This window comes from Gossypium hirsutum, chromosome D07 (assembly GCF_007990345.1).
Source record: "Gossypium hirsutum isolate 1008001.06 chromosome D07, Gossypium_hirsutum_v2.1, whole genome shotgun sequence".
NCBI lineage: Eukaryota > Viridiplantae > Streptophyta > Magnoliopsida > Malvales > Malvaceae > Gossypium > Gossypium hirsutum.
In genome coordinates, this window is record NC_053443.1 from 37,984,676 (window position 1) to 38,001,276 (window position 16,601).

A 16,601-nucleotide genomic window follows, 5' to 3' on the forward strand; every position below is an offset into this window, starting at 1 on the left:
AATCGCTTAAAACTTACCTCGGATGTGGTCGAACAATTTCGGCGGCTATTCGATGACCTTCGATTTTCCCTTGTTGGACGCCTCTCCTTTAGAGTCTTGAGCTTAAACAAATAAATTAACTCACTTAACCGCTTTGCTACATATATTGGTATCCACATTTTAATGATTTTATGACATACGAAACGACATGGTAAAATTTTCATCTTGCTACTTTATGTTCTTAGCTATTCGGCTAATAACCTCATGCAATTACCATACTATCAATAATCTAATCACACATGCATATGCATACTTGGACATTCGGTAATCACCTTTGCTAATTTTAAACTCAACATCACATAAGCTCCCAAGTGATGGCCGAATGCTTCATTTGTTACCCAACTAACCATTCAACAACCTCAACCTCATTACCACCCTTTTATGCCTAATTATCTAAGTCAAGATAAGATCATCAACATGCCTAACTATAGCCGAATGTGCAACATTAATCTATCATCTCCATTTCATTTAACACTTAACATTTACCACATATCAATTCACCAAACTCTCCATCTATTCATGCTCTCATATTCGGTCACCCATACCCATACTAACCATATAACTAATTAATCCTAGGGTTAAACACAAGTGCAATATTGAAGCACCATGGCCGAACCTTCATGAAGTTGCTAAGACCCCTCATTTCTACTCCTCATACACTCTCACATCCAAACCTTTTTATTAAACACTCAAGCTCAATCATCTTCATGCCTCATCACCACAACATCAAAACACCAACCAAGAAAGACAACACCCATGGCCGAATATCATCTCCATCACATAGCAAGATTTAGACCATGGGCTAGGTAGAACTCAAACTAACAACTAAAACATGCATGCATCTCATGGAACATCATCAAACATACCTTAGCCTAGTTACATGCATGGCCGAATCTCTTCAACCTTTCTTCTTCCTTCCTCCTTCAAATTTTCAGCCAAGGTGTTAAAGGATGAACACCCTTTCTCTTTTTTTTCTTTTCTTTGTCTAGTTACGGCAAAATGGAGGGGGGGGATGGATGAGACAACTTTGTTTTCATCACCCCTCCCTTTTCATTACTTAATTACTAACCCTTTTATTTATTCTTTCTAACATAACACACTAAGCCAACATGTTCCCAACATGTTTCCACCCATAGCATGGCCAGCCACTAGCTCAAATTTTGGGTAATTTGACATGCAAACCCATCATTTTCATAACATGCATTAATAGGCCACTTCACATTTGCCTAGCACATTTCTAAATTTTCTCACATAACTCCTATTTAATAAAATTCACTTACAATTAACAAAATTCAAGCATGAAATTTTCACACATGCATATATACATATAATAAGCATCAAATATGATGGCTAATTATTAGTATGACTCGGTTTTGTGGTCCCGAAACCACTTCCCGACTAGGGTCAATTTTGGGCTGTCACACCTTATTTTCTCTCTCCTCTAAGACAAACATGGATGTTTATCTTATGAAATTGATATAGCTACTATTGTTTTCTATTAATTTCATCTACTACTTATGGAGAAATTTTGAAGGTTGGAGCTCAATTGGTTAAAAAATGATAAAAAATGACTAAATTGAAAGTAAAACAGGCCTTAAGTTAATAGTATGGCGAGTAATGTGAGAACCATGGGTGATAGGTTGATTTATAAGCCTTTTCCCTTCATTTCTCTCAATTTCTCTAGACTTTTCTATATAAAAATCTAATCAAAATATCTTTTAAATTAAATATTTACACTTTGACCCTCCAATCATGTTTTGCCACCAATTTTAATCCTTAATCATTAAATTTCCAAAATTATCTTCTCCAATAATTACCATTTTTACCCCTTCACTTTACTACAATTCCATCGATGATTCATCTTTTCTTTTGGTAAATTTCCTCCTATAGTTCCTCGTCCTTTTTTCCTTCAATTCCATTTAATCATTTTAACTTTAAATTTTTTCATTTTATCCCCAATACTTTTCACTCTCTTATAATTTAGTCCATACCCCAAATTTATTTATCTTAATATGCATATTTTTCCTGTCGCCTTTAATACTTGTCTTTAATGTCTCATAACATTGATAATTCTTATTTTCTAGCTTTCTCAAATTTTGACTAGTTTATCATTTATTTGTCACTGTCCTGAACTCCGAAAATTTTGGGATGTTACATTGATAGTTTTAGAAGTTTCTAACTCCTCTCATAGTCAAGGCTTTGGTTTGTGCACAAGATTGGCTTCGGAAATCTAATGATCCCATCAATTTTGAGTTCTATGTTGATGTACTTCAAACCATGGAAGATGTTAATATATTAATTTTGATTCATAAAATAAACTTTTGCGTTATGTATATTAGTAAGAATTCCCATAATTTAACACTTTTGTTATTAAATTTGCTAGACTTATCCAAAATACCTGAAGATCAAGAAGATAATATAATTAGAATTAGTTTATAAAGTTAAATATTTATTTTATTTAATTTAATCTTGCAAACATTTTTTACTATTTAACTAACTCATTCAATACGTTTAGTAGATGTTTCAAGTTTACCGATGGTGTTTAAAGCAAAAGAAGAAGTTTAAGCTATTCCATAACGGGTTTTGAACTTATGTGTTATTGTTACCAGTTTGTTGTGTTATTGTTGCTGGTTTATTGGACTTTTGTTGTGTGTTTTTTATTTTTTGTTTTGTTATTTGGATTGATGTAGTTTTCTACTATATTTTGAACTTTTGCTTATGTTTTCTATTATAATCTTATTGTGTTGTTCATGTTGTTTACTTGGACTCACGTTGTGTTGTTTTTATTTGTTCATTTGTTTACTTCAATTTTTTTTGTATGATCATGTATAAAAACTTTAAAAATATATATATTTTCAGAAAAGATTACATAAAAATAGGGATGACCAAAGTCATTTTTTTAATTTAACTCGAACAAGTATATTCGATTTGATTTGAATTCCATCTCACTTGACTCGATTCAAGAAAATTTTAAATTGAGTTAGGATGATAAAATAGGATTCACAAACTCGATTAACTCGAAATTTTTCCATTCAATTCAATTCGGTCGAACGCTCACCCCTACTAAAAAGTGCAATTAAAGTAAATTCTAATATAAGCATGAAAAATAAATAAAAAAACTTGAGAATTGCTCGAAAAAAAGCTCTTCAAGTACAAAAAGAGCTTAATTTGCCGTATCGAAATACGACGTATCAATAAGCCAATAGTTAAATGAACAAAATTTTGTATGACTTGCATAAAGAAAAAATGGTCATAAGTGAAATTTAGTTAAATGAATTTGGTTAGAAAGGTGAACACATGTAAGGTCTAATGCTCATTGGAGCCATATGTTTAAGATCCACAATAGGAATAATTAATATACTATTAACATGGAAGTAGAGCCTCATGATTCAATAATTAGATAAGAATCCGTAGAAAGGCTAAACATAGCATTAATAAGTTCTGGAAAAATTCGTCTTAGGGACTCAACATTAATAATAGAATAGGATAAGTTTGATTATCTTTGTGTATTACTGAGCTTTTTAAGCTCATGCGTTAAGTTGTTTTAAATGTGTAGGTTTTAGACTTGCTGAGAAGTCATAATGATGGTTTGGAGCCTCGCATCACCCATTGAGCTTTTAAGGTTGTATTCAAGTGTTTAAATACCATTTGAGTTGGAATATTAGATGTATCCAAAGACTTAGATTAGTTGAGTTGTTGTAAACTTAAACAACTTGAGGCTCTTTTGCATTTTTCTTAAACAAGATTTGTAACATTTCAACAATGGATGTGCTCTTACTAAGTTTTCATGCTTAAATGAGTTCAATTTTTTATTTATAATGTTTTGATTCATGTTAGAATGATATGGTGTTGTTAGGGGGATGTTTTAGAGTGGTTTTTTTTTTGCCTAATTTCAACTTTAGAGGCCCAAGGTTTGATACCCTTGCTCTAAGTATCGGACTAGAACAAGACAAAATTTCAAACCTACAATATAGGGACCTAGGTACTAATACCTAGGCCTTAGCTACCGATACTTAGGCCCCTAGATAGGGCCACTGCACTGTTTTGGCCGTTTTGAGCTCCTTAGAGCTCATACTTGACCTCGAGCACCTCCGATCACCCAAAAAATGTTTCTAAATGGTTTTCAAGTTTATTTTAGAGTCTTAAAATGTTTTTATATTATTTTATGATTTTATTTAAAATTTTAAATTAGGAATAGATTTCTACTTTTCTCAATCCAAGTGACATTGTTTTAAGTCGATCAACTTCAAACGCTCGTTTTGTGATTTGGATGTGTCCCCATAAGCATTAAATGATTCAAAATGATTTATAATCAATTTGAATCATTTTAAGCTTGGTTAATTGGTTATAAGAATATTAGTATATTTCTAAATGAGTATTTTTATTAAAGAAAATTTTTTATTGAAGTATGAAAGTGCTCTTCTAGCACCTCCCACTCAACCATACGTCGAGATAGGTAAGGGGTGTTACAGTTTGATTTCTCTCACTTAAACATTTAATTTGAGGCACCGTAAAAATGATTTTATCGCCCATTCCCTTTATGCTTGTTACAATGGATTCCACAACTTTTGTAAGAGAAACTATTTGTTCTTCCAAGGTTGTAGTGCTAGTTGTCATGAGATTCATTACTTTAGAATTTGGTTTTGAGGGAGATGTTGGTACGCATTTACTGCTTGATTGGTTATTTTTCTCCTAGAATGATAATCCACGAGTTGCAATTGATTAACAAGCATAAGCTTCCTCAAAATAATGAGTTGGCAAGGAAGTATAATAAGTGAATTGTCACTAAACATTGAAGAAGTTTGATCGAATAACTCAAAAAGAGTTTTATCTTTTGCCTAATGTCATAGGGATGAACAGGGACATTGGTGCTTGACAATGAAGTCGAATGAGTTGCAGGATTATCTTGAGCATGCTTGCAAGCTGGTTTGCTGACGATGATTTTCTTTGAGGCCATTACGACTTTAAACTTTGAACTTCGTCTTTTAAAGACAAAAAATTGTTCTATCGAACGTGACAGAAATTAATACACACAATAAACATAAATCAAGAGTAAATTTAGAAGGGAATCCACAGACTTTTCCAAAAGACAAGGCACCATTGGTGTGCTTATTATTACTTATTAATTATAAAAGCAATTACTGCTTATTGCTGACATCGTTTTGGAAAAGTCTGGAAGTAACGCTTTGGTTGCTTGCGATCTTAAAAAGTGGAAAAAGATAGCACAAAATGTGCACTCACTTTAAACTCCAATGGATGAGGCATTGGCACCCACTTCAATCACCAAACTTTTTTATCCGATTTTGATATTTAAGCTATTATTCCATTATGTAATTTAGTTTACGATATTGAAAAAAACGGACACGCAGTTATTAAAATATGCCATATCACATTTTCTTTATTTTTTATATTATGTATATTATATCAATTAAAAACATTACAAAAATTATTACATATAACATATAAAAATTTCAATTCTTTTAAAAATATCAATATTTTATTTTTTTAAGTGTAACTTCTAAAATATAAAATTTCTAAAAAGTCAAAATAATATATAAAAATTCAAAAATATAAAAATTGAAAAAAAAAGTTATAATTTAGACAATTACAAAAATTTGAAATTTTTTTATGCAAAACATTCCCAAGTATATAAAAAATAAAAAAATAAAAATTTTAACTAAAAAATAAATTCTAGAAATTGAAAAGAATTCTTAAAATATAAATTCTAAAAAAATTGTAATAGGTTTTTCAAAAAATAAATAATTTCTATGAAATATTCTAAAAATTTTAAAAATATTAAAATTTCTTGTACCAAAATAAATAAAATTTTCAAATGAAAATTTGGTCAACACTGATAAACAATGTGGAAAGCGGCTAAATTAGGCAATTATGTCTTTTTTTTTAATTAGGCTTATAAAGCAATTTTTTTAAAATTTAGGAAAATTGACTATTTTTTAGAGAAAAAAGGAAAGGGCGCCTAGCTAGACGCGCTTTCCCTCAACGTTCAAATGACTTTTGGCCATGCAACGGTAAAAAAATTTAAAAAGGCTAATGGTCAAATTTTTTTACCTATATATACCCCCCAAAATATTTTTTTCACTCACATTTTATTCTCTTAGTTCTTTCTAACTCCTAACTCTCTCCACTCTCTCAATTTTCTCATGTTCTTATTCAAAATTTTACGATATTCTCATTAAAAATATTTTTTTAATTATTCCATATTTAATTTTTGTTAATTTTCTCAAGTTCTTATTCAAAAATTTTCTTAGTTCAGATTAAGTTTTCGCGAATGAAAACCTCTCTAATTCCTTTCAACGACGAACACATTTTCGCCCTCAAGCAGTAATGGTAAGACAAATTTAATTTTCGTTATTTTCAATTAAGTTAAATTTAAATTGTTTTTTATAAATTAAAATATTTTTATCATTATAAATAGACAGATGATCATGTTTTGGAAGCATTCATACATAATTTGGCAAAACCTCCGATCACTAAAATTCGTGCTTACTTGCAAGAGGCAGGATTTTTGCATGTGTCTCCTATGCTCGGGGCTACACACTTAATCCTAAACTCATTGTGTTGATGGAAAGATGGAGGTCCAAGACACACACTTTTTATCTTCTATGTGGAAAGTGTACAATTATACTAGAGGACATGGTGTTACAACTCGATCTGTTGGTGAATGGGTTAGTCGTCATGGGAGCAGCGATCGTTCCCGTAAAGAGGATCTCTACACAACATTATTGGGGAAGGTCTCAAAAAAGTTTGATGGTGGTTAGATATCGATGAATTGGTTGGCAAAAAAATTTGATAATTAATTGTGGATGCGACCAAGGTCGTCAAAGAACAATACGCTCGAGAATTCATCCTTCAGTTAATCGAGGGCATTTTAATGCTTGATAAATCTTGAAAGTAGACTTCAAATAATGCGGGAAAATGAGTTGGGGATTAGCCATGTTGGCCACGTTATACTGGGTGTTGTGTCGAGCCACAAAATTGGATAAGATGTCAATCGGTGGTTGCCTGCTACTGCTGCAATCATGGGCCTAGCGGCGGGTACCATTTCTACATTCCCAAGTGAACGACCCATACATGTTTCCGTTGGTGACAAGGTAAAAATTATTTATTAATAAATACGTAGTTTGTACAGTAAATGTTTTTATTTATTATATGTTTGAACTAACATATCACATTTACAGGTGGAACCATGGGTCGAGTTACGTGGGACTACCCGAGGAGCTCGAAGATATTAGGTTGTTGTTATATCAACGCTCAGAAGTCGAGGTTAGTTACTTATTCTTTCGAACCTATATTAATTATGCAGTGATTTGTTAAATTTTGTACATAATAAAATTTACAATTGTGCATTTCAGTTTGAATGGATGTCATACGCCGACACCAATATCATATCTTGTATTTCACCGAAAATGTTAGAAAATCGAGGGATGTGGGATGCGAAGGTGCCGTTGATAGTATACGTGACTATGGAAATGCAAGAATCAGACCGGGTGATGCGACAATTCGGGTGGAGGTAACAAATTCCACCATTATCGCAAGACTTGAAGGAGCTGCACAAGGTGGACATGCGAGGGAAAAATGACAAGGATTGGCGAGAGATGCACAAGGAGTACATCGAGGCTTAGGACCGTAGGATGAATTTCTTACTCATTCGCGAACCATTTTTCTTAGTGGACACGAAAGCCTGTTGAGAGTACTTCTCGAGGTTCAAAGTCACCAGCAAGCCGTATCTACTATCGGTGGAGGTGAGAGGTAGGCAATTTTGTTAGAAAAGGCAACAACGACCACCCTAGTAGTAGCGTAAGGCCAGATACGGTCGTACGACGGGTTCGTCACCAGCTCTACCCCAAGAGTGTTGCCTTTGTCTACACAATATCCCGATCAGTTCACTCCACTTGTCCCTATTCATTTCACTAACCTTGTATTTTTTCACAAGCACCGCACTACGCACCACCGCCGCACATATCTGGTTCTTTTATTCCCGCAGGTACATATTTTGATCCACCGATGTCCCCTACATTCTACACCCTGATGCTGATGTCGATGCCGACCCAAATGTCAGGCCGATGTCGATGCATGCACCGTCATCAATGACAACATTGATGTAAACACCAATGTCAGTGTCGATGCCCAGATCAATACCGATGTATTTGGGTTTTGTTGTACCTTACAGTTACATGCCGTTAGTAACAAAAACATCGTCTGCATCATTATTTTATCAAGATGGGTCATCAGCACAATCGTCTACCGGTGGAATGGAGGATACACGATGGGAGGTTAGGACAACACCTCACTCAAGCACAGAGGAAGATGATGAAGACGAAGATAAATGCGAATGCGAACATGATGACGACAATGGAGATAGAGATGTACAAGAGGGTGAGGAGATGGCGATGTTGATGAGGACGACGACAACGAGGAAGTTTATGGCCTGCATATCCGGTTGTGCACAGAAATCCTTCTCGAGAGAGTCGTCCACCACCCTGCGGCACATATTCTCCCACACGACGCAATTGATGTATTTTTTATTACTACTATGATGTAAATATATATAACATCAATAAAGAAACCATAGATTATCATTCTAACACTATATTTATCTTCGTTACATTCTAAAATGCGTTATACGTAAGTTAATAATAAATAACAAATTTTGAACATGAGAATAATAGAAGTATTGCAATGAATATATTCTAGTCTCAAAAATAATGCTATCAATGTTGAGACCCCAAAGTACCCCTCAACAGAAAACATGTTGCCTTCGTATGCCCCGGGTTTCTACAGTACCCGCGTAACCTCTATTGCCCATCTCTTTCCCAAATACTTTATGCATGCATTCTAGATTGTACACATCGTTGATGTAATACGTGTACTAAATTTTTAGGTTTTCATATGCAATAATTACATGTGCGCATGAGAACTGAAGAGCTTGGAACCTCCCACAATTGTAAGTCCCTCCTGTTAGGTCGACACGATATGATGCCCTTTACATGTCCTAGTCTAGCCTAGCATGTCCCGTGACTCGAATTTCAAATTTTGATGCAAATTGTGAACTGCATACATAGTGTTCACTCTCGTCATATTTCTTTTGATTTCTTTCATTACATCCTCACACCAAGTATGGCTACATGCTATCTGTCTAGTGTATGTTGTCGCCCTCTTTGGAAACAATGCAGCCAAACGAAAGTATGTTTCTTTTACAATCGAGGTTATCGGTAAATGATACGTCCCTTTTAGTATAAAATTGATACACTCTGCTAAGTTTGACATCATGTGCCTGTACCGTAAACCCCCGTCATACAATTGTGTCCACTGTTCGAATAGTATGTTGGTGAGGTATGCTGCACGTAGCTGTTAATGGCACCCAAGTTGTTTAACATTTCATGGAAACAATGTTGGACGAGCTTATAACCTGTTCTAGAAAAGCATACCTATGAATTCAAACAACAAATGAAATAGGCTACAACATGACTGTGCAGGTAGTGCCAATTACATACCCATGTCAATGATTGCATCTCACTCACTTTTTGAAAGTCATTTTGAGTGGTAGTTGGATCTGCCATGTCGTATGAAATACCTATGATAAGTACGATCCCAAAGGTTACCCTAGCGCTCAATAACTGACAGGATTCAGGTTCCCCTATTTGATATGACACATATGTCAGGCTGCGGGAAAATACGGTAGCTTAACCTGCTCATGAAGAAATCCCAATTATCTGTCTTTTCTCCAAGAGTTATTGCAAACATAATCGGTAAAATCCTACGATTACTGTCTTGAGCAACGGCAATCAACAACTGATGCTCATACCTTTTGTACAGCCAGGTGCCGTCAATTTGCACTAAAGGTTTGTAATGTAGGAAAGCTTCTCTGCATTGCTCAAAGGTTCAAAAGAATCGATGGAATGCTCTTTTTCTAGGGACCAATCAATTGCCGAAGTACGCTGGGTGTGTTTCCAAATCGGTTATAGAACCTAGAATGTATTGATCCAACACCTGACACCATTGCCAAAGATAGTTGTATAAACTGTCCCAACCATGATGCGACTTATCCATAACCTTATGTTTTCCAACCCACACTTAATAGTATGATGGAGTGTAGTTGAACTGGCTACGGATGTTCGCAATCAACACCAAGACAAGAATCCTAGAACTCACCTTCACCATCGATAGAATAATGTCAGAAATCATGTCAGAGTCTAGCCTAGAATGACCTTAACTCGCACCTATCACAACAAAGGTATGTGGACCGGAATACTTCTTTATCATCCACAACTCGATCTTCTTTTATAAAGATGCCATAATTTTCCAATTGTACCTCTCGTCGCGAATTACGCAGTTTCCATCGAATTTCTTAAAATGGGATTTCGTAATATGGTAGTTAATGTCATTCTTGAAGCTATGTCACTCCAACGCATCAAGAAAAAGATATTTGATTGGGTATTCCATACCAACTTCTAGTACTCGTACATCATGCGATGTGCTTGCATGGTCAAGTGTTCTGTGCGATAGACACGGAACTCTAAACCACCCTCGACTGATAGGTTGATGTTAGTCATGTGAGGTGAAGGTTCATATGCCTTGTCGCAGATCTAGATCTGGAGCATTTTCTGAGTCGTCATCGTTGGACCTGCAAGGTTCTGGCTCTATTGGATCTAACTCTAGTTCAGAAAATAGTGCGACTTCCAAACCATCAAGTTTGCACTGCCAGATTGGCTTAGGGTCTAACTTTTCCCCTTCAAATACATTCGTTGTCCTTTAATCCTTACCTACATCTTCTTCCACGGCCGTATTTTCTTCCTCATCTGTGTCTTCATTGTCCCCTTCTAGCAAGGGGTTCAATGCACCTTCACCGGTCCCCATGTAAAGGAGTAAGTCATCGGTTCTTTTATAACCCATGTGCCAGCCAAAATCTGCATCGATTTGGTGTCTGGTGTACATTAATGAACCTTTGGTATAAGTGCTTTCAGCATATGAAATTGAGCCTGAACCGAAATTGAAATTAAACATACTGATTGAATGTCAATATTAGAGTTATGCTCATACCCTGACTGGTACTGGCTCTCAAAGTTTAGATCCGTGTCAGGGACTAACGAGTGTCTACCCATAGATATTTTGGGGGCATCGTAGTAGGAGCTTCGTAACAAGCCAGTGAACCCACCACACAACCGTGTAGTGGGACTTTCTGCTTCAACTCCAGTTCTAATATTCAGTGCAACAGTGGTCCAAAGATGGGCCAAATCCATCAACCTCAACAAACTCGGTGTATAACTCAATTAAAGTATTTTCACTTGATACGTGTGATGATATGACCATTTCAAGTTGGAGCTCGTCATTCATATCAAATAGGTCATACCTATAGGGGTCAATGGAAAAATGATATCTACATTGCAACCTTAAAATTCTTCCCCAGGTCGATCCTCTGACTTTCCTTCTAATTCTAGTCTGTAGCTCACACAATTGAATGGTACGATTGAACGCCAATGCCACGGACTGTGCTCTTACAAATACCACTCTGACCTCTGTATTACAGATTTGATCGTCATAGTAAATAACGAATTTCACTCACCCACTCATTTCAATATTGGTCACGAATTAGATTAACAATACCACAAAAAAGTAGAGGGTTATTGGAAGAAGTACACAAGAGTTTTGCGACTCAATCAATTGTTGATATTAATTTGCTGCATGTTTATGTTATGCAAATTACGTGCCTTTAATAAGAAAATAAGCTAGCGATAGAGGGAATACGTGCATTAATATCCATTAATGAATACACGTATTCGTCGAACAATGATGATGAAATGCAAAGTATTATTCAAAAACGCATTCCTGAAGTTATATAATTTTATCAAAATAGTGCTCTCAATAGTATTCGGTGCCTCAAAACGTGCATAAATTATACAATAATATTCTTCAAGGAAACTGCTTTTAATTTTCAACAAAAAAAGGTTAGAGAAAGCATGCCTAGCTGGACGTGTTTTCTCTAACCTTTTTCTTTAAAAGTACATGTTCATCCAATTTTTCAATTGTTTTTAAGCACATTTTGAATATATTCCTAGAAGGCGCTAGTCCTACAGCACGTTTTCGACTGCGGGAAATTTCTACTTTGCAATCTAATCTCTCCCTCCACACCTATAAAAAGGGGTCTTCCACTCCATTCTTCATCGTCCCTCAAAAATCTTCTCCCACAAACTCTCCATCCCTCATCTATAAAACACTTCTTGGTATTAAAAATTTCTGTCACTAAAATTTGTTGGTTGATGTTCGAGGATTATTGAATCATCGGTAATGCGATATCACTTTGAGCCGCACACATTTCATATATCATGCCAAAATGAAACCATTACCTCTAAAGCCTATCTTGGAGAAATCGAGTTCTAAGGTGATTTTGCTTTGTAAGGTCATGAGTGGTAGTATACGTGAAGGTCTCAATCGACGGCTGTTATGCGGTCATGGATTGAGTTATAATGGAGGATACAGTTGACGGTCGTTACGCGGCCACGAGCTCAAACTTTTCGGATACCCAAATATGTTGCATTATAAATAACATACGGAAGTTTAAAGGGCATAATCATAGGGAAAAACTGCAGGCCTTCCCACTATAATTGGTGTAATTTTTTTTCAATTTCTAAGCAGTCGATACTTTTAACCTTCCTTCTTATCCGAAGGTCAGCACCATCATGGACGCAAGAGGACTCTCATACGGGGAGCGACTGTTTTGATGGAGTAAAGGTGATGCTCATTTCGAGCTGACAATAGTTACCATTAGTAAACAACCCATTAATAACTACAACAGCTGTCGCACCGACCCGAGTTTGACCTCTACTTCCGCCGAAACATTCGCTCTCCCCCTAAGAGTTCTCTTGTGTCCACCTCAATGTCAACTTCGAATAAGAATGAAAGGTTAAAGATACCGACTGCGTGGAAATAAAAAAATTACGTTGATTGCAATGGAAACCCCTTCGTTTTCCCCTATGATTATGACCTCAATCTTATGTATGGTATATGTAAGGCATCATTTGTGGGGTATCCAAAAGGCTTGAACTCGTGATCGCATAACGACCGTCAACTAGCCCTCGGTTATACTCGAACTCGTAACCGCATCATAGCCGTTGACTGAGACCACCACTTGGACTTCGACCCCTGATCTTATCAAGCACAATCACCCTGAAACCAAATTTCCCCAAAATGGGTTTTTGAGGTGATGGTCCTATCCCGCCACTTGGACGCACTTTCACTTTCTCTCTCCTAAAAACGACTTATTTCCCTAATTAAATTTTAAAATGGCCTAAAGGCCAAATTTAAAAAAAATAGCTTATTCAACTAATTTAACCATTTTATTTAGGTAAAGATGTGCATATAGTATCTTTACTTTTTAAAAGTTAAGAATTTAGTCATTGTACTTGTATTATTAAAAATTTAGTCTCTCTGTTTTTCATATTTCAAAATTTAGGTCCAATTATTAACATTGTTTTTTTTTAATTTGTTACTGTGACATTTTGAAATAAAAAAATTATTCACTTGATAGCCATGTAATTAAAAAAAAAGATCTTATAGTTAACTTGAATTTTACAAAAAAAGTTAACAGTTGAACCTGAATTTTGAAATTTGAAAATAAAGAAACTAAATTCCTAGAAATACAAGTACAGAGACTAAATTCTTAATTTTTGAAAAGTACAGAAACCATAGACATATTTTAACCTTTTATTTATTAAAATATGCTTTTAAGTTTATGTAGTTTTTCTACCTTTGAAATTTAATCCATCTCCATTTAGTTACCTCTTTTTAGTTATAGAAATTTATATTTTTTTAGATTTTAAAATTCAAGTCTAATTATGTATATATAAAAAATAAAATTTAATAATTATGTAAGAAAAAATGACGATGTAATAAACTTGAATTTAATGGAAAAAATTTTAACTTAATAATTAAACTTATATTTTTAAATATGAAAAATAAAATAACTAAATTCTTTAAAATAAAAACACAAAAAAGTATAAACGTCTTAAACAAAATTTAACTCTTTTTTTTTTACCATTACCAGTTTATAAATTAAAGAAGGAATGTAATAGTGGTGAACTGAATCCTGGAGATTGAAACGTTAATCCAAAATTTTTAACTAAAACAGATGTTGAAGTAGAGAATTTTGTTTTGATGGATTATTGGATATGGTGTTGGTGTGCATCCTGTGATATTAGCGTGGTAAATTAGTAATATATGTCTGATTTTTTAAGATAATAGAAAAAATAGATTAACTTAATATATTAACACTTTTAAACATATAGTTAAAAGTTAATGATTTTGTTCTTAAATCTCGAATTTAATTCTTTTCTACTAATATTTATAATTTTAATTATTTTTTAATAAAACGATATTTTCTTCAAATTTATCCAAGCAACAAAGATGATTAGGCATGCATGAGGCACATGCCATGGGACATGGGATGTTACGATCTTATCCATAATAACTTATGTATGCACGCTGTCTTCTTCTAAAACATTCACATGAAATTGAAGTTGGGATCATGCTTTGCTGAATTATGCGCATCCTTTCTTTATGCCTCAACTAACACACTGCACATGTTTTCTTATCTGCTCTATACTACAAGTTAAAAGAGAATCTGTTTGGACAAGAGATTTATAGGAAAAGTTTTTAAATTTTTAAAATGAATTTACCTGTTTAGGTAAATATATTGGAGAACTTCAAATTTTGTGAGTAATTTCAAGAGAGATTTTAACAGCCTAATTTCTTTTTTCTAAATTCCTTTTAAAATTTCTCTTAATTTTGTTGAATTAACACATGATCCTTCTAAAATATATTTTTTAAAACTATTTATAATAATTTTACTAATTTAATAATATCCAAATTCAATATTTTTTTATTATTTATTTTTAATATAATTATTCTTCTATTATAATTATTTTTAAATTTGTAAAATTCTAATAACTTAATTTTTTTAAATTAATTATTTATCTAAACAAAATAATTACAAATACTAGCATTTTGAATTGATGAATTCTAATGTGTTGGCATTTTAAAAATCACAAAAATTTAAAATTCTTCATTCAAACACACTCTAAGGGATTACAACTTGACGCAAGTGTTATATATATATATATATATATATATATATATCCTTTTTAACTTGCATTTTCAGGGTTAAAATATACTTCAAGTCTTTATATTTAAAATTTAATCTCTCTATTTTTATTTTCAAGAATTTAATTATTTTTACTTTTCAAATTTAAAAATTTAGGTCAAATAGTTACTATTGTTATGTTAAATTAATCGGTGTAGTATTTTGAAATAATAAAAATACTCATTTGATAGACAAAGAATAAAAGAGAAGATATTGTAATGGACTTGAATGAAGAATTTTAATAGTATAAAAAATTGAATTTACATTTTTAAATTTAAAAATAAAAGGAACTGAAATTTCAAATATAAAAAAAATATAAATACTTTAAGCATATTTTAATAAAAAAATGATTTTACTGATTATTTACCCTTTAGAGTTTAGATCGTGTTTACATGATGTTAATTAGGATTTATACTTGATTTGCTAAAAAATTAATAATGTTTTATTTATTAATTATTTTAATTAAAATTAAAATTATAATATACTAAATTATAATATATTTACAATTAAATTGATATTTAATGACTCATAACATTAACTTAATAAAACAATTACATGTAAGTTATTGCGGAGGTATTAATTATATGGAGCATTATGAAATTATACCTCAAATTTTAAAGTATACAATCATATAAGAAACCTTAGTCTCCTTGCAATTGCAACCATAGGAATAATATTGGTGCCATCCTCAGTATACAATCACATCAGAAAATGAATTATAGCTCAAATTATAACTGTTTGATCCAAACAGTCTTCATGGGGAGGAAAATGATTGATGGATGAAAATTCAACGTTGAAGGACTTGGGTAGCAATTAATTGAAGTCCTTAGTGGCTATTTTACCACCACCCTACATTAATTAGTGAGTGACTGTAACTGCCCGATTTAGGGCCTAGTCGAAACAGTAGTTTCGGGACCATAAATCTGACAAGGAAAAATTTTATTATCATTATATTTTTATGGCCTAAAATTTCATGGAAAGATTTTGTGAAAATTTCATTCGAAAATTTTGACGTTTGGGCACTCAATTTAGTCAAAAGGACTAAATTGTAAAAAGTACAAAAGTTGAGTTCTACATGTTAGAGGTGTCCAATTGTTATGAAATTTTAAATTGGAGGCCTTTAAATGAAAATTATACTATTGGTTAAATTGTGGACAAAAATGGACATGATAAAAGTGAAATAGGATATTTTTAAGTGAAGGGTATTTTAGTCATTTAGTTATTAAAATGAATTAAAAACAAAATTAAAAGCCAATTTTTGTCCATCTTCAAGCTAGGGCCGAATTTTACAAGGGGGGAAGTCATAGTTAGGGTTTTCAAGATTCCAAGCTTCATACTAAGCGATCCTAAGCCCCGTTTTTAATGTTATTTACGTTTTTGGAGTCCCGATAACTTGATTTAGCTT